This window comes from Colobus angolensis, unplaced genomic scaffold (assembly GCF_000951035.1).
Source record: "Colobus angolensis palliatus isolate OR3802 unplaced genomic scaffold, Cang.pa_1.0 Scaffold240, whole genome shotgun sequence".
NCBI lineage: Eukaryota > Metazoa > Chordata > Mammalia > Primates > Cercopithecidae > Colobus > Colobus angolensis.
This window is the reverse complement of record NW_012115600.1, coordinates 11,314-35,002: the sequence shown is the minus strand read 5'-3', so window position 1 is coordinate 35,002 and position 23,689 is coordinate 11,314. Positions and strand designations below refer to the sequence as shown.

The following is a 23,689-nucleotide window of genomic DNA, read 5'->3' as shown; positions in this document are numbered from 1 at the left end:
CTGGACTTTGGTGCCCAGCAATTACGGCTGCCGTGCACCCCGCCCAGACGACCAGCCTGAGGCACCTCTTTGGTCTTCTCCTTGCCCAGGCAGGTCACAACCAGCAAGAGTCCCTCTAGGAGAAGAGGCCAATGACCCCAAAGGGCCAGCTACCTAGCAACTCAAAAAGCACACCCAACGACTCTTGTCCAGCGCAGGGATAGCATGTCCCACAAGGGCACAGCAAGCTCAGCTGGGAGAGTGTGGACGAAGGAGGGTCATCGGTGAGTTCTCGTACACAAAGCACCCCGCACCCCCTCAGTTTCCATATGAGACTCCAGCCTTCCACAAAAGAGGGGAGGAAAGGTTTGGCTCCCCAATTTCCTCCTCAAGAGCCGTGCACAGCTCTCTGCTGCCTCAGGAACAAAGCCCCAGTCCCCAGTCTGGGAGAGGAAGAGATAGAGTTAGAGAGACCTAACAGAACAGAACAACGGCGACAAGCACAGACTCTGGTTCAAATCCCAGCTTCCACACTTCCGAGCTGTGTGGCTTCAGGCAAGTCAGTGAACCCATCTGAGCTTCTGGGTCCTCATTTGTTAGATGGGTTGATAATAATGCTACCTACTTCATAAGGCTGAAATTTAGAGTTAATCCATGAAAAGTCCCTAGCACAGTCCCTGCTACCAGGCACTACTCGATAAAAGCCGGGTTTAATACCTGTTGAGTACTTGCCATGTGTCCAGCACCATGCAGGGCACTCCATATTGTCACATTTTATCTTCATGATCACCTTGTGAAGTAGATGTTATTATTGTTCCCATTTTGCTGAGAACAACACTGAGATTTCAAGCAGTCAAGTAGCCTCCCCACAGTCTCACAGGAAAAGGATGAGGCTGGGATTTGGATCCTGGTTTCTCTGATTCTAGGAGCTAAAGTCTTGCTGGGATCCAGGCAGCTCCTGGATAGAAAAGGAAGGTCTGACCGGGCGTGGTGGCTCACGCCTGTAATCTCGGCACTTTGGGAGGCTGAGGTAGGTGAATCACGTGAGGTCAGGAGTTCGAGACCAGCCTAGCCAACATGGTGAAACCCCGTCTCTAATAAAAATACAAAAATTAGCTGGGCATGGTGGCACCTGCCTGTAATCCCAGCTACTCCGGAGGCTGAGGCATGAGAATCGCTTGAACCTGGGAGGCAGAGGTTGCAGTGAGCCTTGAACCCGGGAGGCAGATGTTGTGGTGAGCCAAGATCACGCCACTGCACTCCAGCCTGGGAGATGATGCAAGACTTTGTGTCATAAAAAAAAAAAAGAAAAAAGAAACGGAAGGTCTGCATCTGGCTCTGCCCCAGACACATTTATTCATTTGTTCCTTCCTTCTGTCGTGTATTCATTCAACAAACATGTAGATGTTGTATCAGACCCTGCAGATGGAGGCTAACAAGAAACACAGAGACCATGCTTTCAGCGAACCCACAGCCTACTGTTCCTTCTGGCTTCCTCTAGATACCATAATTTTCAACTATAAAGGTTCTAGAATATACTAGTAACCCTTCCAAGCCTAGCTCAAATGCCTCTCTCAGAAAAGCCTGTCTCAATCTCCTCCCACAACCTGATAATCACAGGTGACATGTTATAATGCCAGTTGTGTGCCAGGCATGGTGCTGGGAGCCATTCAGGTATTAGCCCACTGGGCGAGTAGGATAAAGCAGCCTCCTGAACTTTCTGACTTCTGAGGCAGAAGGCACATGGTAGATCCACGGAAAATGCTAACTGACTTACCGTACCTCTTTCTAGGAGCACAGTCCATTGCCTATTTGTAAAAGACCAAATCCTGCCCCAGCCCTGACCTCATCTTCTACCACTCACCCCCTCCCTCACTCTGCTCCGGCCACACTGGGCTTCTTGCTATTTCTAGGTTCTCCAAGCACACTCTCACCTCAGGACCTTTGCATGTGTCCTTCCTTCTGTCAAGAAGTCTCTTCTCCAAGATGCCACCACACCTGGATTCTTCAGCTTCTTTATGTTGATGCTCAAATGTCATGTTATCATTCAGGCCTTTCTTGATCATTCTGCTTAAAATGACAGCTCCACCCCACCCCCTAACCCTGCTTTTTCTTTCCCATAATATTACCTATCACTGTCTGATATATTAGATTTTTTTTTTTTTTTTGAGACAGAGTCTCACTCTGTCGCCCAGGCTGGAGTGCAGTGGTGAGATCTCGGCTCACTGCAACCTCTGCCTCCCTGGTTCCAGCGATTCTCCTGCCTCAGCCTTCCAAGTAGCTGGGATTACAGGTGCACACCACCACACCCCGCTGATATTTGTATTTTTAGTAGAGATTGGGTTTCACCATGTTGACCAGTCTGATCTCGAACTCCTGACCTCAAGTGATCCGCCCACCTCGCCCTTCCAAAGCACTGGGATTACAGGCATGAGCCACTGCTCCAGGACAGATATTTATTTACTAGCATTTATCTCCCCACTCTCCACTTTTCCCTCCCAAGAATGTGAATTCTAAGAGGTCAAAAATGTCATGTGTATTTTGTTGATTGAAGTGTTCTCAGATCTTATTACAGTATCTGACACACAGCAGGTGCTCAAAAAATGCTTTTGAGTGAACAAATGAATGTATGTCTGTGGTTCCAAAAAAGGTTTTATTTATAATAAGTAATAGTTTGTAAATAGTAAGTAGCCAATAAGTGTATGTGGCTTTTACAAACAACTTTGGCAGGGTGTGGCAGCTCATGCCTGTAGTCCCAGAACTCTGGGAGGCTGAAGAGGGAGGATCACTTGAGGTCAGGAGTTTGAGACCAGCCTGAGCAACAGCAACTCTGTCTCTACAAAAACAGTTTTTAAAAGGCTGGGTGCAGTGGCTTACACCTGTAATCCCAGCATTTTGGAAGGCCAAGGCAGGTGGATCACATGAGGTCAGGAGTTTGAGACCAGCCCGGCCAACATGGTGAAACTCCCGTCTCCACTGAAAACACAAAAATTAGCTGGGCATGGTGGTGTGCGCTTGTAATCCCAGCTACTCGGGAGGCTGAGGCGGGAGAATCACTTGAAACTGGAAGGTGGAGGTTGCAGTAAGCAGAGATCGTGACACTGCACTCCAGCCTGGGTGACAGAGTGAAACTCTGTCTCAAAAAAAAAATTTTTTTTAAGATAAAAATAAAAACAGCTTTACTGAACTACAATAAGCTTGTACAGTTAGATGCATTTTGACATGTGGATGCACCTGTGAAACCAACACTACAAGCAAAAGGGCCTCTGTGTAATTTTTCCTTCCTCCGACCCACCCTCTTCTCCAGGCAACCACTGATCTACTTTCTGTTACTAAAGATCATTTTGCATTTTCTAGAATTTCATATAAGAGTAATCATACAGTATTTACTGATGGCTTTTTCACTCTGCCTAATTACATTGCTAGGCATCTACACAGTCTCATATGTTAGAGTGTGTTCCTTTTTATTGCTCCACTGCATGAATATACCATAATTTGTTCATTAATCACCAGCTGAAGGACATTTGGTTGGTTCCAGGTTGGAGCTATTACAAATAAGTCTGCTATGAGCATTTGTGAACAAGTCTTTGTATGAATAGATGGGTCACGTGCTTTTTTTTTTTGCTCATGGGTTATATGGTACATGCATGTTTCACTTTGTTAGAAGTTGCCAAACTGTTTTCCAAAATGATTGTACCAGCTTCCATTCCCACCAGCAGCATATAAGAGATCCAGTCATTCCCCACACTCAGCACCAACACCTGCTATGATCAGTCTTTCAGATACCAGCCATTCTAAGAGATATGTAGTGATAGATATCTTCTTATGCTTTAATTTACATTTTTCTAATGACATGTTTTACTTTTTTTTTTTTGAGACAGGGTCCCACTCTGTCACCCAGGTGGGAGTGCAGTGGCGCCATCATGGTTCACTGCAGCCTGGACCTCCCAGGCTCAAGCAATCCTCTTGTCTCAGCCTCCCAAGTAGCTGGAACTACTGGTGTATGCCACCACAGCCTGCTAATTGTTTTATTTTTTGTAGAGAAGAGGTCTCACTATGTTGCCGAGACTGACATGTTTTCTTTTTTTCTTTTTTTTTTCTTCAACTTTTATTTTAAGTTCTGGGCTACATGTGCAGGATGTGCAGGTTTGTTACATAGGTAAATATGTGCCATGGTGGTTTGCTGCACAGATCATCCCATCACCTAGGTGTTAAGCCCAGCATCCATTAGCTATTCTTCCTGATGCTCTCACTTCCCCCAGCCACCCCCGACATATTTTCTATCAAACATCTTTTCATATGATTATTTACCATCCGAATATGTGACCTGGTTAAATGACTTCAAATCTTGCCCATTGAAAAAATTAAGTTGGGTGCTCTCCTATTTGTGTTTTTGAGAGTTCTTATGTATTCTGGAACATAAGTCCTTTATCAGATGTATGATTCGAAAAAATTTCCTCCTACTATTTTGCTTGTGTTTTCATTCTCTTTTTTTTTTTTTTTTTGAGACGAAATCTTGCTCTGTCGCCCAGGCTGGAGTGCAGTGGCCAGATCTCAGCTCACTGCAAGCTCCGCCTCCCGGGTTGACGCCATTCTCCTGCCTCAGCCTCCCGAGTAGCTGGGACTACAGGCGCCCGCCACCTCGCCCGGCTAGTTTTTTGTATTTTTTTAGTAGAGACGGGGTTTCACCATGTTAGCCAGGATGGTCTTGATCTCCCGACCTCGTGATCCGCCCGTCTCGGCCTCCCAAAGTGCTGGGATTACAGGCTTGAGCCACCGCGCTTGGCCGTGTTTTCATTCTCTTAACATTGTCTTGTGAATAGTACAAGTGGTTTTTATTAAAAATTTTTAATGAAGTCCAGTTTATCCACCTCTTTTATGGACCATGCTTTTGGTGTTACATCTAAGAAATATTTGCCTAACCCAAGGTCATAAGGATTTTCTCCAACGTTTTCTTCTAGGAATTTCATAGATTTAGCTTTTACATTTACATCTATGATCCATTTTGAGCTCATTTTAAAAATAGAGTATAAATTATAGATAGGAGTTCTTTCTTTCTTTGTTTTTGCAAGTAGATATTCAATTGTTTCAGCGCCATTCCATAAAAAGACTGTTCTTTCTCCACTGAATTGCCTCTGCATCTTTGTCAAACATCAGTTGTCCATATACATGTGGATCTATTTCTGGATTTCCTTTTGTATTCCATTGATCTATGTGTCTGTTGTTATACCCATGCCACACAGGGTTGATTACTGCAGCTTTATGCTAAGTTTTGACATCAGGGAGTGTTAAGTCCTCCCACTTCATGGTTTTTCAGGGTTGCTTTGACTATTCTAGGTCTTTTGCTTTTCATGCAACTCTTAGAATCAGCTTACCGGTCTTACACAAAAGACTGAGATTTTGATTGGATTATGTTAACTCTATGGGTTAATTTGGGGAGAACCGACATCTTAACTATTGAGTCTTCTAACTCATGATCATAGTATACCTCTCCATTTGTCTAGGTTTTCTCGCACTTTGGCAATGTTCTATAGCTTTCAGCGTACACGTTTTGCACATTGTTTTTCAGTGTTTGCACCGTGTTTCAGTGTTTTCATGTCTTTTGAGGCTGATGTGAATGTTGCTTTTTAAAATTTTCAGTTTCTGTAGTGTTCATTGCTATATGCAGATATAGAATTGAATTTTGAATATTAATCTGCAATCTTGCTAAACTCAGTAATAAATTCCAGTGCAAATAAGTTTTTCTACACACAAGATTATGTCATCTGCAACAGCTGTACTTCTTCCATTCTAATCAAAATGCCTTTTATTTATGTATTTATATATTTACTTTCCCTTGTTGCTCTCATGAGGACTTCCAGTACACTGTTGAATAGAAGTGGTGAGAGTAGACATCCTTGTCTTATTCCTGATCCTAGTTTGTTAATAGGGTGAATTACATTGATTAATTTTCAATGTTAAGCCAAATTTGCATTCCTGGAATAAATCCTACTTGGTTATGATGTATCATCCTTTCTATATGTTATTGGATCCAATCTGATAAAATTTTGTTATGAATTTTTACATCTATGTTTATGAGAGATATTAGTTGTAGTGTTCTTTTCTTGTAATATAATTTTCTGATTTTGGCGTAAGGGTGACGCTGGCTTCATAGTATGAGTAGGGGAGTATTCCCTCCTCTTCGGTTTTCTGGAAAAGATTGTGCAGAATCAATATTATTCTTTCTTAAATATTTGGTAGAACTAACCAGTGAAGCCTGAGGTTTCCTTTGAGAGTTACTTGAAAAGAATATGTGTTTTGCTGTTTTGAGTGGTGTGTTCTATCAATATTAATTAGATCAAATTGGTTGATAATTCTGTTCAGACTTTCTATACGCTCACTGATTTTTTTTCCACTTGTCCTATCAATTTTTGAAAGAGGAGTATAGAAATCTCTGATTATAGCTGTGGATTTGTCTGTTTCTCCTTGGAATTCTATCAGTTTCTGTTTCTTCTACTTTAACCTCTTTATAAGGTGCATATATACTTAGAATTGCTATGTCCTTTTGATGAATTGACCTCTTTATTATTATGAAATGACTTTCTTTATCCATTTCAAATTATTTGCTTTGAAATATACTTTGTATGACATTAATATAGCCATTGCAGCTTTCTTTTTATTAGTGTTAAGACGATATTTATTTTTCTATAATTTGACTTTTAACCTATTTGTGTCCCCATATTTAAAGTTGGTTTCTTATGGGCAGCATATAGTTGGGTCTTACTTTTTCATCCAACCTAACAGTTCTATCTTTTAATGGAGATGTTCAGATCACTTATATTTAATGCTATTATTGGTATAGTTAGGTTCAAATCTAGCATCTTAGTGTTTGTTTTCTAATTGTCCCATTCATTCTTTGTTCCCTCTCTCCTCTATTTTCCCCCTCTTTTTTTTTTTTGAGACAGAGTCTCGCTCTGTTGCCCAGGCTGGAGTGCAGTGGCCGGATCTCAGCTCACTGCAAGCTCCGCCTCCCGGGTTCACGCCATTCTCCTGCCTCAGCCTCCCGAGTAGCTGGGACTACAGGCGCCCGCCACCTCGCCCGGCTAGTTTTTTGTATTTTTTAGTAGAGACGGGGTTTCACCGGGTTAGCCAGGATGGTCTCGATCTCCTGACCTTGTGATCTGCCCGTCTCGGCCTCCCAAAGTGCTGGGATTACAGGCTTGAGCCACCACGCCCGGCCTTTCCCCTCTTTTTAGATTAATTAATTTCGTTTTCTTTTCTTTATTTGCTTATTAGCTACAACTGTTTTGCTATCTTGGTCATTGCTTTAAGGTCCACGGTACGCATATTTAACTTATCATCCTACCTTCAAGGAATATTATACCATTTCACAAATAGTATAAGAACCCTAAAATAGTATTCTTTCATTTCTCCTATCTCAGCATTTGTGCTATTTTCATACATTTTACCTCTATCTATGCTATAAATTCCTCATTATCTTGTTATTGATTTTGTTTAGTCAGATATCTCTTAGATTTTTAAAAAAATTAACAAATGATAATTGTATGTGTTTATAGGGTACAGTATGATTTTTAAACATATATGTATGTGTATATATATATAGTGAAATGATTAATTCAAGCTAATATATTCATCACCTCACATACTTATTTTTGTGGTGAGGTCATTTACCATCTAGTCTCTTGGCAATTTTCAAATATGCAATGCATGATTATTAACTATAGTCCATGCTGTACCACAGTTCTCCAAAACTTATTCCTCTAATCTAATGGAAATGTACCTTTTGACCAATATCTCCCCATTTCCTGCCCTCCCACCCCAGTCCTTGGTAACCACCATTGAACTCTCTGATTCTATGAGTTCAGTTATTTTAGATTCCACATATAAGTGATATCATGTAGTATTTCTGTACCTGGCTTATTTCACTTAGCATAAGGCCTTCCAGGCTCCTCCATGTTGTTGCAAATGACAGCATTTTCCTCTTTTTAAAGGCTGAATAGTATTCCATTATGTTTATATACCACGTTTTCTTTACCATTCATTCACTGATGGACACTTGTATTTATTCCATATCTCATCTGCAATAATGAATTGTGAATAATGCTGCAATGAACATGGGAATGGAGATGTCTCTTCAGTGACTTCAATCCCTTTGGATATGTTCTCAGAAGTGGAATTGCTGGATGGATCATGTGGTAGTTTTATTTTTAGTTTTTTGAAGAATGTCCATACCGTTTTCCATAATAGCTATACTAGTTTACATAGCTACCAATCCCATACAAGTTTCCATTCTCTCTACATCCTCACCAACAATTGTTCTCTTTCACCTTTTTCGTTAACAGTCATTCTAACAGGTGTAAGTAGTCAGTTATCTTTTAAAGAGATTTAAATAAGAAAAAAGTTTGCATTTTTAATCTTTAGAGTGATCATGTCTGGTGCTCTTCATTCTTCTGTGTAATTTCATATCCCACACAATATCATTTTTTTATTCTGCCTGAAGAACTTCTTTGAACACTTCTTACTGTGTGAGTCTGCTGGTAGTGAATTATTTTGGCTTTTGTATGTCTGAAAAAGTCTTTATAATATATATATTTTGAGATGTGGTCTTAGGCTGTTGCCCAGGCTGGAGTGCAGTGGTACAATCACGGCTCACTGCAGCCTCAACCTCCCAGGCTCAAGCAATCCTCCCATCTCAGCCTCCTGAGTAGCTGGGACCAGAGGTGCAAGCCACTGTGCCTGGCTAATTTTTTTATAGAGACAGGGTTTCGCTGTGTTGCCCAGGCTGGTCTTGAACTCCTGGATTTAAGCAATCCTCAAACCTTGGCCTCCCAAAATGCTGGGATTATAGGCAAGAGCCACTGCACCTGGCCTTGAAAAAGTGTTCATTTTACCTTCTCTTTTAAAAGATATTTTTGGCCAGGCGCGGTGGCTCAAGCCTGTGATCCCAGCACTTTGGGAGGCCGAGACGGGCGGATCACGAGGTCAGGAGATCGAGACCATCCTGGCTAACACGGTGAAACCCCATCTCTACTAAAAAAATACAAAAAATTAGCCGGGCGAGGTGGCGGGCGCCTGTAGTCCCAGCTATTCGGGAGGCTGAGGCAGGAGAATGGCGGGAACCCGGGAGACGGAGCTTGCAGTGAGCTGAGATCCGGCCACTGCACTCCAGCCCAGGTGACAGAGCCATCTGAAAAAAAAAAAAAAAAAAAAAAAAGATATTTTTCTGGTATAGAATTCTAGATCAATACTTTTTTATTTTTCTAGTACTTTAAAGACATTGCTCCACTGTCTTCTCACTTGCATTGTTTCCAATTGGAAATCTGCTGTCATCTTTATCTTCGTTCCTTTGTACATTGTGTCTTTTTGTCCTCTGGCTGTTTTTAAGATTTTTTCTTTCCCGTTGGTTTTGAGCAATCTGATTATGGTGTAACTTGGTATAGTTTTCCTCATGCTTCTGTGTTTGGAGTTCAGTGGAAGTCTTGGCTCAAATTTTTAAAAATACAATCATTTTTTCTTGGAGTATTTTTCTTTCCAATGATTTTTTGCTTTCCCTTACCCCCTTTCTCTCCTCTCCTTTGGGAACTCCATTTACCTATGTATTAGGCTGCTTGAAGTTGTCCCACAGATCAATGATGCTTTGTTCAATTTTTTAAAATTGAATATCTTTTTTCTCTGTGGTTCATTTTGGCTTTTGTTTGTTTTGTTTTGTTTGGTTTGAGACAGGGTCCCGCTCTGTCACCCAGGCCAGAGTGCAGAGGCATGATTTTGGTTCACTGAGACCTCTGCCTCCTGGGTTCAAGCGATTCTCATGCCTCAGCCTCCCAAGTAGCTGGGACCATAGGCAGGTACGACCATGCCCAGCTAATTTTTGTATTTTTAGTAGAGACAGGGTTTTACCATATTGGCCAGACTTGAACACCTGGCTTCAAGTATGATCCACCCACCTTGGCCTCTCAAGTGCTGGGATTACAGGCATGAGCCACCTCACCTGACTTTCTGTGGTTCATTTTGGATAATTTTTATTTATATATCTTCAAGTCCACTGATCCTTTCTTCTACAATGTCTAGTCAGCTATTATCCCCATCCACTTTATTTTTCATCTCAGTGGTTGTCATTTTAATAGACTTTTTATTTGGGTCCTTTTGATACCACCTCTGATTCCACTTAACCTGTTCAATCTTTCCTCTCATTTTTCTTTAACAAATGGAATACAGTTATAATAACTTTTTGAATGCTTTTTGTCTGCTAATTCGAACCTCTGTGTCAGTTCTGGGTTGGTTTTGATTGACTTTTCTCCTCCTTTTGGGGTTGCATTTTCCTGTTTCTTTAAATGCTTGGAAATTTTTTATCAAATGCCAGACATTGTGAATTTGACCTTATTGGGTGCTGCCTATTTTTGTACTTTTATAAAAATGTTTGATCTTTGTTCTGGGACACAATTAAATTGCTGGAAAATAGTTTGATTTTGTCTTGCTTCTTAGATTTGTTAGGAGTGACGAGAGCTGTATTTTGTAAAGGGATAATTATTCCCACTGTTGAAGCAAGACTCTTTTGAGTACTCTCCCCAGTGCCCCATGAGTTATGAGGTTTTTCAATTGCCAGATGAGAATAGGCTCTGTTGCATACTCTGTATGGGTGTTGAGTACTGCTCTCTCTCATGCTTTGGGGTGGTTCTTCTAATCTTGGGCAATTTTTTCACATGCTTATATGCTTATGGGACTTAGGGAATGTTCAAAAGCCCTGAAACTATGCACAGAAAGACCCCTGACTATTCACCTGTCATCTGGAGCCTCCACTCTATTTTCTTTTAAAAAAAAGAAAAGAAACCCTTTTATTTTAAGTTCAGAGGTACATGTGCAGGTTTGTTAGATAGGTAAACTTGTGTCTTGGAAGTATATTATATAAACTATGAAATCACCCAGGAATTAAGTTTTGTACCCATTAGTTATTTTTCCTGATCCTCTCCCTCCTCCCACCATCCACCCTCCAATAGGTCCCAGTGTCTGTTGTTCCTCTCTTTGTGTCCATGTGTTCTCATCATTTAGCTCTCACTTACAAGTTAGAACATGCAGTATTTGGTTTTTTTTCCTGTGTTAGTTTTCTAAGGATAATGGCCTCCAGCAACATCCATGTACCTACAAAGGACATGATCTAGCTCCTTTTTATGTTTGCATGGCATTCTGTGGTGTATATGTACCACATTTTCTTTATCCAGTCTACTATTGATGGACATTCAGGTTGATTCCATGTCTTTGCTATCATGGATAGTCCTGCAATTAACATACATGTGTATGTGTCCTTATAATAGAAGAGTATATATTCCTTTGGGCATATAACTGGTAATGGGATTGCTGAGTTGAACGGTATTTTTGTCTTTAGTTCTTTGAGGAATTGCCACACTGTCTTCCACAATGGTTGAACTAATTTACATTCCCACCAACAGTGTATAAGTGCACCTTTTTCTCCACAACCTTGCCAGCGTCTGTTTTTTTTTTGTTTTTTTTTTTGACTTTTTAATAATCGCCATCCGAACTGGTCTGAGATGGCATCTCACTGTGGTTTTGATTCACATTTCTCTAATGATCAGTGGTATTGAGCTTTTTTTCACATAATTGTTGGCCACATGTATGGCTTCTTCTGAAAGGGTCTGTTCATGTCCTTTGCCCACTTTTTAATGGGGTTGTTTTTTTTCTTGTAAATGTGTTCAACTTCCTTATAGATGCTGAATGTTAGACCTTTGTCAGATGCATAATTGGCAAAAATTTTCTCCCATTCTGTGGTTTGTCTGTTTACTCTGCTAATAGTTTCTTTTGCTGTGCAGAGGTTCTTTAGTTTAATTAGATACCATTTGTCAATTTTTGCTTTTGTTGCAATAGCTTTTGACATCTTTGTCGTGAAATCTTTCCTGTGCCTATGTCCTGAATGGTATTGCCTAGGTTGTTTTCCAGGGTTTTTATAGTTTTGGGTTTTACATTTAAGTCTTTAATTCATCTTGAGTTAATTTTTGTATATTGTGTTTAAAAAGGCATCCAGTTTTAATCTTTTGCATATAGCTAGCCAGTTATCCCAGCACCATTTATTCTTTTTCCCATTGCTTGTTTTTGTCAGCTTTGTCAAAGATCAGATAGTTGTAGGTGTGCGGTCTTACTTCTGGGATCTCTGTTCTGTTCCTTTGGTCTTTCAGTCTGCTTTTGTACCAGTGCCATTCTGTTTTGATTACTGTAGCCCTGTAGTATAGTTTGAAGCAGAGTAGCATAATGCCTCCAGCTTTGTTCTTTTTGTTTAGGATTGTCTTGGCTATTCAGACTCCTTTTTGGTTCCATATGAATTTTAAAATAGATTTTTCTGGTTCGATGAAGAATCTCAATGGTAGTTTAAAAGGAATAGCATTGAATCTATAAATTGCTTTAGGCAGGTCATTTTTACTATATTGATTCTCTCTATCAATAAGCATGGAATGTTTTTGCATTTGTTTGTGTCATCTCTGATTTCTTTGAACAGAGTTTTGTAGTTCTCCTTGTTGAGATCTTTCACCTCCCTAGTTAGCTGTATTCCTAGGTATTTTATTCTTTTTGTGGCAACTTTGAATGGGATTGCATTCCTGATTTGGCTCTCTGCTTGACTGTTGTTGCTGTATAGGAATGCTAGTGATTTTTGCACATTGATTTTGTATCCTGCTGCTTTCCTGAAGTTGTTTATCACCTTAAGAAGCTTTTGGGCTGAGACTGTGGGATTTTCCAAGCTATAGGATCGTGTCATCTGCAAACACAAGGATACCTTGACTTTCTCTCTTCCTATTTATTTCTTTTCAGCAGTGTTGGTGCCCTTTCTTTCTCTTGCCTGATTGTCCTGGCCAGGAGTTCCAATAACATGCTGAATAGAAGTGGTGAGAGAGGGCATCTTTGTCTTGTGCCAGTTTTCAAGGGGAATGCTTCCAGCTTTTGCACATTGATTAGGATGTTGGCTGTTGAATTGTCATATATGGCTCTTATTCTTTCAAAGTATGTTTCTTTAATACCTAGTTTATTGAGAGTTTTTAACATGAATGGATGTTGAATTTGATCGAAAGCCTTTTCTGTATCTATTGAGATTATCATGTGGTTTTGTCTTTAGCTCTGTTTATGTGAGGAATCACATTTATTGATTTGCATATATTGAACCAACCTTGCATCCCAGGGATAAAACCTACTTGATCATGGTGGATGAGCTTTTTGATGTGCTGCGGGATTCGATCTGCCAGTATTTTGGTGAGGATTTTTGCATTAATGTTCATCATAGATATCGGCCTGAAATTTTCTTTTCCTGTTGTATCTCTGCCCGGTTTTAGTATGAGAAGGCTGTTGACCTCTATCCTATTTTCCATAGTTTTTCTATATTCCAAACATCACAGCAATGAAGACAAAGAGCCCACCCTCCAACCCAACACCTATTCTGAATTTAAAAAGCAAATCCAGTGATGATGACATGACTTGGGGACACTGTAGACCTGCCAGGTGTAATCCTTGGTCACCGGTTTTGGTCTTCTGTTTCTCCCTTCTTATTCTATTAATGCCATTATCAAGCATAACAGAAAATCATTTATTAAAATGAGGGACTCTGGTGACCCAGAGATTTGAGTCTTTTTTTAAAAATTTTCTGCAAGTGTGGCACAAAATGATTTGAGGCTTGTTAAACAAAAACAATACTGATAAGATAAGCAGTTTACCCCACCACAAAATTCCCAAGCTGAAATTATTTTCGAAGTGTACCCCAAATAAAATATCATTTTTTTCTTCATTTACTGAACTGAATACTCTTAATGTACTATGTCAGTATATGGATGACATTTACTTCGATTTAATATTCTTATTGTGTGGTACTTTGGTGCATTGCCACGCCAAAAGGTACTAACTTGGATCAGATTCCTTAAGGAGTCAGTGACCAAAAAGCAAATTAAGAATAACGGGCACAGTGACTCACACTTATAATCCCAGCACTTTGGGGGGCCAAGGCAAGTAGATTACCTGAGATCAGGAGTTTGAGACCAGCCTGGCCAACATGGTAAAACTGCATCTCTACTTAAAAAATAAAATAAAATAAAAGTTAGCTGGGTGTGGTGACGTGAACCCGTAATCCCAGCTACTGGTGAGGCTGAGGCAGGAGGATCACTTGAACCTGGGAGGTGGAGGTTGCAGTGAGCCGAGATCGGGCCAGTGCACTCCAGTCTGGGATAGCAGAGTAAGACTCCATCTCAAAAGAAAAAATAAAGAAAGAAAGAACAACCATCCAGTTGGGCACAGTGGCACACACCTGTGTTCCTAGCTCAGAAGCTCTGGCAGAAGGCAGACGGACCATTCAAACTTCAGCCGTTTGAGCAAGAGTTCTAATCCAACCTCGGAAATATAACAAGACTGTGTCTTTAAATAATAACAATTATAACCATCAGAGGAAGAAATTTTAACATTCACAGCTTCCTCCCACTCCCCTTCCTCTGTCCTCTTTTCCTCTCCTACTGTCTCTGCTCTTCTTCTTCTTTCCTGTCCTCTCCCCTTCTTTCCTGGCTTCTCCCAGGTCCATATCAGGTTAAAGTCAAAAGAACCTGGGCTCGAATCCCGGCTCCACTGTCTTCTTGGATGACCTTGGTAAGGTGACTACTTAAACTGTCTGAACCTGTTTCTTCACATACAAAAACAAGACGATGCTCTTTAGCTAAGACAGTGGTCACGAGGATCAAATGGGATAATATGCATCAAACAACTGGCGTATCGTATGTGCTTAGTAATGGAAGATATTAATTCTTCATTTGATAAACATTTATTGAGCACCTGTTCTGTGGGGGGTCTTGTGCTGAAGATACAGAAACAAAGGGGCACAATAAGGGATGTAGGCAAACAAATAAATTGCACTGAAGTATGGTAAGAAATATTATAGAAATCTGAATAAAGTTATCAGAGCACAGGGATGCCCCCAGGCTGATGAGTCCTCCATCACTAGAGGGATATAAGCAGACAGCATGCGTACCTTTTTTTTTTTTTGGCTGCCTGGTGTCTGGGTATAAGGGTTTGGTGGAAGAGGGACCTCTGAGCTTCGGGTGCAGTTGACTCCACTCCCAGATGGTAAGGATAGTGGTGCATGTGACTAAGCCTGGCCAATGGGAACTCACATCCCAAGGTCTTCTGAGGGACTTGACAAAGGTTTGGAGCTGCTGGCAGGCACCTTGCCTCCTTATAATACTGAGAATGAGGCTACCATGGAGGGAGCAGAGCTGAGGGATGCTCAGAGACCCACCCTTGATGACATGGTTAGAACAGCTGGATTCAACCGTACCTGAAGCCAAACTCTCCTTGGACTTTGATGTAAACTGAGCCCCTCAAAAAATCCCCATTTAGCTTTCATCTAGATCAGCTTGGGTACCTTTCCACTATTCCCTGTGACCCAAAGAATCCTGTGACTGACAATGAAGATGCTAAGATGCTCAGTAAATGTTTGGTGGGAAGGGGTATGGAAGGAGCTAGATGACCTCCAGAAGCCCTTCCGTTGAGAGAGGCTTTGAGTTGGGCATTGAAGGGGCTGAATTGCTGGTTGTTTGAGGGACAGCAGAACAGAGCAGGCAGTGCAGTGCCCCAGAGTTCCGCCGACTCCAGTTTCCATTCCGGGAGCACTTCCTGGTGCATTTAAATGTGCCCCTGTGTATGAGTGCCTTCAGGGGCTTCCAAAATAGCCTGAAATATAAACAGACTGGAAACCTACTCCTTCTCTTCTTCTCCCTGCTTTTCCTCTCTCCCGGGGTAGGGATGGGGGAAGCTGGTACCGGTGCTGCAGAAGCTCCATTTGGAGGATTTAGAAAACATTTCAAGTTCGGTCTCCTTTCTAAGTCTGGCAAGCCCGCCTGCCTGGGGCACTTTTCCCCCTGAGTGCCAGGCCCAGGTGTGTGGGCAGGAAAAAGCAGCCCATTGTGTTCCAGCTTCGGGTCCTTCCGGTCCTAGGACTTGGCCCCTGCCAGGCTTGGGTTCCCAAGGAAAAGTGGCAGGGAGTGCACTAGAGAAGCGGTGGGAGCTGGCACTTTCCTGCTGATGGAACAGATCCCGTCACGATAAAATTCCAGGCCACAACAATTTATTGAGCAACTACCCCTGGGAGCTAACCAGAGGGACAAAAATCAGGGAACAAAACATGCTTTAATCTGGGATTCAGGATGTTAGCCTGCCATGAACCTGGGGTAGCTGGTTCGAAAGCCAGCTCCCAGCACACCTCCCAAAATTCAGACCCTTGCAGGGCCTCTCCCCTGGACCTGCACAGGCTCCATGACTCACTTTTAACCAACAGAACGCAGCAGAAGGGATGCTGTGTGATTTCGGAGGGGAGGTCAGAATCCTCGCAGCCCCCGCTGTCCTTCTCAGGACACCCGCCCTGGGGTGCTCCCTCTAGGGGCCCAGCCACCCGCTGTGGGAAGCCCAAGACACAGGGAGAAATCACAGATAGTATTATGTGTTCCGTAGTGGTTCCCCCACCCCACCCAAATTCATCTGTTCAAGTCTTAACCTCAGCACCTCAGAATTTCCTAATCTAGGAATAAGGTTGTTGTAGATGTACTTAGTTAAGATTAGGTCATCCTGGAATAGGGTGGCTAATCCAATGTGACTGGTGCCCTTATAAATTGGGGAGATTTTGGGCACAGAGACATGCACGTGTGGAGAATGCAATGTGAAAATAAAGACAGAGATAGGGGTGATGCTTCTACAATCCAGGAAATGCCAAAGATTGCCAGGAAACCATCAGAGCCTGGAAGGTTCTCCCTCACTTGGACTTTGATGTGAACTAAGTCCCTTAAAGAGTCTCCCTTTATTTTTCCTGTAGATCAGCTGGGGCGCCTTTTGTCTTTTGTGACTAGAGGAGTCCTATAACTGACAATGGAGATGCTGAGATGCTCAGTCAATGTTTGGTGGGAAGAGGGAACAAGAGGAGCTAGATGACCTCCAGGGGCCCCTCCTTCTGTCTCTAGGAGAAAGCCTGGAAGATTCTCCCTCACAGTCCTCAGAAGGAACTGACCCTGCTGACACCTGGATCTTGGACTTCCAGCCTCCGGAACTGTGAGACAGTGGGTGCTGAGTGATGACCTGACATCTCCTCCCCCTGTTTCAGAAATTTCAAAAATGTGGGTACCAGAGCAAAATTATTTGAGGGTTGACATCAGTCAACCTCCCAAATGGTTCAGACCAAGGTGTTCTTAGCCAATATGGGACATTCTTTCCTTGCTCAGGAAAAAAGCAAACACGCCCTTAATTCAGTGATGCCAGAGCTGTTCTTTTGCGAGGATTAGGGTCAACACATGGCAACAGAGGGCTACACACTCATCGTGTGAGACCAGACTGACTTGGGTCCAGGGAAGAAAAAATCCTTACTAAATGCAACATAGGATCCTGTATTGAATCCTGGAATGGCAAAAAGGCATTCATTGAAAAACGGGTGAAACCTGAATAATCTATAGTTTACTTAAGAGTAATGTACCAACGGTGATGTCTTGGTTTTGAGAAATGTGCCATGGTAATGCAAGATGCTCACATTAAGAGAAATGGAGTGAAAGGTATACAAGGACTCTCTGTACCATCTTTACAACTTTTCTGTAACTCTAAATGTTTTTCAGGATAAAATGTTTATTAAACAAAAAAAGCTAGCATTCGCAGTGATGAAATGTGTTTGTCTTTAGACAGGTCAAAGGGGAGTTGGCCAAATCCCTTGTTGATGAGGAGGTCATCCCAAAATCAAAAATCCTTCGCCCTCCCAGGTGACAAGTGGGGTAATAGTTGTTGTTCATAGGGTTATGTCAAAGACTAAATGAAATAAAACATGTAAAGGGCTTGGCATAGAGCAAGGAACATGGCAAGCATTCAATAATCATAAGCTGCTGTTGTTGTTTAGTAAAACCACTTCACTAACAGTATCCCCATGATGCCACATTGGCTGGTGTGAGGAGTTTAGAGCTCTGCCAGCCCACTGTGGTTTTGCTCGAACACACTCTCAAATGTATGAGTTCTCTGTTGCTGAATAACAATATTACCATTAACTTAGTGCGCTTTTTTGCTTATTTGTTTTTGAGACAGAGTCTTGCTTTGTCATCCAGGCTAGAGTGCAGTGGCACAATCTCAGCTCACTGCAACCTCTACCTCCTGGGTTTAAGTGATTCTCATGCTTCAGCCTCCCGAGTAGCTGGGACTACAGGCGCCGCCACCTCGCCCGGCTAGTTTTTTTTTGTATTTTTAGTAGAGATGGGGTTTCACCATGTTAGCCAGGATGGTCTCGATCTCAGACCTTGTGATCAGCCTGCCTTGGCCTCCCAAAGTGCTGGGATTACAGGCATCAGCCACCGCGCCCAGGCAATTTAGTGCTTTTAAAACACATTTATGGCCAGGCACAGTGACTCACACTTGTAATCCCAGCACTTTGGGAGGCTGAGGTGGACAGATAGCTTGAAGTCAGGAGTTCGAGACCAGCCTGGCCAACATGATGAAACCCCATCTCTACTAAAATACAAAAAATTAACCAGGTGTGGTGGTACACGCCTGGAATCCCAGCTACTCGGGAGGCTGAGGCATGAGAATCACTTGAACCCAAAAGGTGGAGGTTGCAGTGAGCTGAGATTGTGCCATGGCACTCCAGCCTGGGCAACAAAGTGAAACTCTATCCCAAAAAAATAAAAATAAATAAATAAAACACGTTGATTATCTCACAGTTTCTGTGGGTCTGGAGTCTGGGCATGGTTTACCTGAGTCCTACGCAAAGCTGCAATTGAGATGTCAGAAAAGGTCAAGGTCTCATCTGAAGGACCAACTGGGGAAGAATTCAATTCCAAGCTCATGTGGTTGTTGGCAGGGCTGAAGTCTTTTATAGTGCAACACCTCTCACACCAAATATGTAGGGGGTTTTTTCCATACCACAATAACCAGTTCTCCAACTCTCCAGATACCAACTAGGTGTCCAGTGATTCAATTCAAGTCTGACACTAACTACTGGGAGTTAACATCTGTCCCCACAGGTTAAGGGCTCTGTCTGGCAAGACTGCTTCCATTCAGGCACCAATTGCAAGTCCTGGGCTTCCTGTACTTCCGACCAACGAGCTATAAATCAGGAGTTCCCATGACCACCTCTCTATAATTTGCTAGAAAGACTCACAGAGGTAAGCGGCGGGCCATGGAAAGTGGGGTTCCACAGTTGCCAGACCCCCTAGTCCAGCATGATGATGAAGAGGAAGATGAAGTTGAGGATGAGGATGAAGACAATGACAACAGTGACGAGGAAGAGGATGAAGAGGATGACGTCACTGACGAGGAAGTGAATATTGAATTTGAAGCTTACTCCCTATCAGATAATGATTATGATGGAATTAAGAAATTACTGCAAGAGCTTTTTCTAAAGGATCCTGTGAACACTGCAGAACTAACAGATCTCTTAATTCAACAGAACCATATTGGGAGTGTGATTAAGCAAACGGATGTTTCAGAAGACAGTGAATATGATGTGGATGAAGATGAGGTTTTTGGTTTCATAAGCCTTTTAAATTTAACTGAAAGAAAGGGTACCCAGTGTCCTGAACAAATTCAAGAGTTGGTTCTAAGCTTCTGTGAGAAGAACTGTGAAAAGAGCATAGTTGAACAGCTGGACAAGTTTTTAAATGACACCACCAAGCCTGTGGGTCTTCTCCTAAGTGAAAGATTCATTAATATCCCTCCACAGATCGCTCTGCTCATGTACAGGCAGCTTCAGAAAGAACTGGTGGAGGCACACAGAGCCAATAAGCCATGTGGGAAGTGCTACTTTTACCTTCTGATTAGTAAGACATTTGTGGAAGCAGGAAAAAACAATTCCAAAAAAGAAACCTAGCAACAAAAAGAAGGCTGCGTTAACGTTTGCAAATGCAGAGGAAGAACTTTTCTATGAGAAGACAGTTCTGAAGTTCAACTACTCAGTGCAGGAGAGCGACACTTGTCTGGGAGGCAAATGGTCTTTTGATGACGTACCGATGATACCCTTGCGAACTGTGATGTTAATTCCAGGCGACAAGATGAATGAAATCACGGATAAACTGAAAGAATATCTATCTATTTAACCCATTTCCAGTGGACAGTGATGGGCCTGTTTTTGTAACATTACCAGAAAACTCAGTGGAGATTTACTGAAAAACTCATGACTTTATTCAGATTAAGGTCCTCTACAAAAAATAGGGTTCTGTCCCATGTGTCTGTGACACATTTACAAAATATCAGTTTTTTAAAATTTTGGTCAAATTATGAGTGGTTGATTTAAAAACTTTTCCAAGAAGAAGAAAAACATGGAGTAGTAATTTAAAGGACTTAATTTAAAAACTTCTATTTTTTTATTAAAAAAAAAAAAGACTCACAGCACTTAGGAAGGCACTTTACTTACTATTACTGGTTTATTATAAAGAATACAATTCAGTGACAGCCAAATGGAAGAGCTGCATAGGGCAGGGTGTGTCGTGGGAGGGTGAAGAGCCTTCCTGCCCTCTCAGTGTACCTCCCTGGCAGCACCTACATGTGTTCACCAACCCAGATCTCCAAACCTGTTGTTTAGGGTTTTTATGGAGGTCCCATTATGTAGGCATGATTGATCAAATCATTGGCCATTGGTGATAAACTCAATCTCCAGCCCTCCTTTCTTCCCCAGAGCTCTGGGGGATAGGGCTGAAAGTTCCAACCTTCTCATCTTACCTCAGTCTTTCTGGCAACCAGCCCCAATCCTGAAGCTATCTAGGGAACCCCAACCACCAGTCATCTCATCAGCATACAAAAGACATTCATCACTCCAGAGATTCCAAGGGTCTTAAAAGCTCTTACGCCAGGAACCAAGGACTAAGACCAAATATTATAACAACAGATGCTCCTATCATCCCATCATGCAGGAAATTATAAGCATTTTAGAAGCTCTGAGCCAGGAATCAGAGATGAAGAATACATATTTTTTTTAATATTCATCGTATCACAGCAGCATTCAGTTCCTTGTAGGTTGTCTTGCTAGTATTGGCTGTAGACCACCCTCAGTTCCTTGCCAAACGGGCCTCTCTATGGGGCCGCTTACAGCATAGTGGCTGGCTGCAGCAAGCAAGCCAGGGACAGAGGTTACCAGCAAGAAGGAAGTTACAGTCTTACCAAACATCATCCCAGAAGTGACTTCCTGTCACCTTTGCTGGTTAGAAACAAGTCACAGATCCTCCTGAATTCAAGGGCAGGGGATGACACAAGGCATAATAGCAGGAGATAAAAGTAAAAATAAAACTAGGTAAAAATCACTGGGGATCATCTTTTTTTGTTTGTTTGTTTTTGTTTCTGTTTTTGTTTTTTTTGAGACAGGGTCTGTTGCCCAGGCTGGAGTGCCGTGATATGATCTCAGCTTACTGCAGCCTCAACCTCCTGGGCTCAACCAATCCTCCCACCTCAGCCTCCTGAGTAGCTAGGACCACAGGCACATGTACCACCACACCCAGCTAATTTTTAAAATTGTTGTAGAGACAGGGTCTTGCTCTGTTGCCCAGGCTGGTCTTGAACTCCTGGGCTCAGGTGATCTTCCCACCTCAGCCTCCCAAAGTGCTGGGATTACAGACGTGAGCCACCATGCCTGTCCCCTAGGGAAGGACCATCTTAGAGTCCTCTGAGCCCAGAAGTGTTGAATCAAGGCCTGGCAGTTGATGAATGCACAGCTGCCTAGTACCATGCATTAAAGGAAGCTGAAGAGGGGCTGAGGTGTCCAGGGACATAGACAATAGTAGCTACTATTTACTGAGCACCTACAACGTGCCAGATACTGTCCTAAGCACTTTGTAAACACTTGCTCATTGGCTCTTTCAACAACTCTTTGAGAAAGGGTTGCAAATACCTCCTTAGAGAAAAGGCCCAGTGAGGGTCAGAAAGATTAAGTGACTTGTCCAAGGTCACACAGCAGAGTGGTGGCAGAGCTCAGACTGGGATTCAAGCCCAGGCTGCCTCACATCAAAGTCCTGGCTCTAAACCCTTATGGTGACTTGTCTGTGTCAGCTAGTTGAAAAAAAAAAAAAGATTTGAATCAATGGCTGCTGAATCTGGACATTTCTCTAAAAATAAAAATAAAGGTCAGTCCCTATCACATGAGGGAAAGATGAAAGAGCTGGGTGTGTTCAACTGGAGAAGAAAAGGAAAAAGGTCACTTTTGCTGACTTCAGAGCTCTGAGTGGCTGTTGCAGGGAAGAGCAGGGACACTTTTTCTGGATGGCTCAAAGGCAGAAATGGAGGGGCGGGGGCGAGCTCTGGGATCCGAGGGAGAACCGTGAACAGACCCCAGCCCAGGCAGCGTCTTTCCCCTTTGTGTGGAAGGAGAGACTCGAGCTTGTCCTTGCAGCTGAGCAAATATTTCTACTTCCCCGTTGCAGGCTGGAGTCGGCCTCTTCTCCAGCCAGCTCGGCGGGCCTTCAGAGCAGTGGCCTCAGGCCATGGGGTGGAGGTCAGCTCGGCCACCCTGACCAGATGGGACCAGAGTGATGACTGCCAGGCCCAGGTCAAAGGGCTTTGCTGACATCCTGTCTCCTTTTGAGCCTCATCACCGTGACTGCAAGGGGCTGCAGAGTCCCCCTTTCCAGCCCATTCTCCATGCCACTGCTGAGTTATCTTTCTAGAACTTAAAGCAGACCAGGTCACTCCCCTGCTCAAACCCTTCCATGGCTCCCTACTGCCCTCAGGATACATTTAACCTGACCCAAAGGCCCCACATGATGTGGCCCTGCTCACCTCTCAGGCCTTGCCTCCAACTGCTTCCCCCAAAAGTCCCATCCCACCTTTCAGGCCTCTGGAATGATATGCTGTTCACAAGACACCAGACAATTCCAGGCCTCTGGGCTTACTCTGCCTGAGCTGCCCTTCTCCTGACAGTCTCCTATACATCCATCAAGACTTAGTCCAAACATCACCTCCTCTGAGAAGCCTTCCCTGACTCCCTCCTATGGAGTTGCTTCCCCTTCCTGTACCACATTAAACCCAGGTCTCACAAAAGCTCACACGTGGCTGGGAGCAGTGGCTCATGCCTGTAATCCAGAACTTCAGGAGGCTGAGGTGGAAGGATCTTTTGAGCTCAGGAGTTCAAGACCAGCCTGGGCAACATAGTGGGATCCTGTCTCTATATAAAAATTAAATAATTTTTAAAAATTCAAAAAACAGAAACTCACATTTCCTGAGCACTCACTCGGTGCTTCACATGCATGAGCTCACTCAGTCCTCCCTGCTGTTTCAGTTTCTCACCATCCTTATTTCCCAGATGGAGAGACAGGAACAGAGAGGTTGAGTGCTTTGTTCTAAGACACACAGCCAGTAAATGGCAAAGCCAGGACAGGAACCATTTGTGTCTGACTCCAGAATCCGTGCTTTTTAAGTTTCATTGTTTGTGTGTTGAATAAAGTAAGCCATGCAAAAGGTAACAAACAAACAAACGCAGGAGTGGCAGAGAGAGAAGAGAGGTGAGGGGAGTTGGGGGGGAGAGGAGGGGAGGGGAGGGGAGGTCTCTACTCCCACCCCACACCAGCGACATCAGCCAGAAAACTTTTTTGATGTGTTGAGAAGCTGAGCCCAACGAAGCCCCCAGTTGCTCAAATGCCTGTGTAAAAGGTCTATCTTGCAAGGCAGAACAGAATCCCACAGAATCCCGCTGCTCAGGGAGCTCAGCACCAGCGCAGGGGCAGCTGCCACCTGCTTT

At 42.9% G+C, this 23,689-nt stretch overlaps 1 pseudogene across 1 annotated transcript; it reads left to right on the top strand.

The window, feature by feature from the left end:
• Nucleotides 1–204: 204 nt before the first annotated feature.
• On the top strand, nucleotides 205–20,340 carry LOC105514315 (annotated as a pseudogene). The gene is made up of 2 exons (XR_001002162.1): nucleotides 205–263; nucleotides 19,120–20,340. The product of XR_001002162.1 is annotated as a BRCA2 and CDKN1A-interacting protein pseudogene (transcript).
• Nucleotides 20,341–23,689: the final 3,349 nt, after the last annotated feature.